The sequence below is a fragment of the Triticum dicoccoides genome, chromosome 2A, assembly GCF_002162155.2.
Source record: "Triticum dicoccoides isolate Atlit2015 ecotype Zavitan chromosome 2A, WEW_v2.0, whole genome shotgun sequence".
In the NCBI taxonomy this organism is placed as follows: Eukaryota; Viridiplantae; Streptophyta; class Magnoliopsida; order Poales; family Poaceae; genus Triticum; species Triticum dicoccoides.
In genome coordinates this window covers 745,288,696-745,289,305 of record NC_041382.1, presented here as the reverse complement: position 1 = coordinate 745,289,305, position 610 = coordinate 745,288,696, and positions in this window count along the sequence as shown.

Genomic DNA, 610 nt, shown 5'->3' with positions numbered 1-610 from the left:
CCCCGGCCCGTCGCCGCCCCCGGCCGTCACCTCGCCATCGTCGTCGCCCCGCTGTGAGCTCTCCCCCTCTAACCCCTCTCCCTCGCCCCCGGCGGCCACCATGGGCGCCGCCCTCCCCGAGCCCATACACACACACACACATTTCCTTAAGTTAATTAGTATATACGTATTTTGTATGTTTAATTAGTTTAGATTTTTTTAGATTATTATTTTTTCACTAGTATATATGTATGAATGCATGTTAGATGGATATAATTGGTGTTTAATTAGTATGGAATTTTCTATATAATGTTGTTTTTCTGTTTTTTAATGGATGTATAGAAGTTGTTTTTTCTGTTTTTAGTGTTAGATGCTTAATTAGTATGAAATAGCATATAGATTTTTGACATATGCAATGATAGCATAATTAGTGTTACATTTGCATATAGTATTTGTTGTCGACGATGCCCGGCCCGCATCCTCGCCGTCGACCCGTTCGCGACGACGTCCTGCTTCAGAGGACCCATGTCCGGGACTGGGCTCCGCTGGGCTGGCACTGGGAGGTGCTACCTTCAGGGGCGCGACGCTTGGTGAGGAACCTGGCCCCGGGTCCCGTCGTCGACCCTCATCT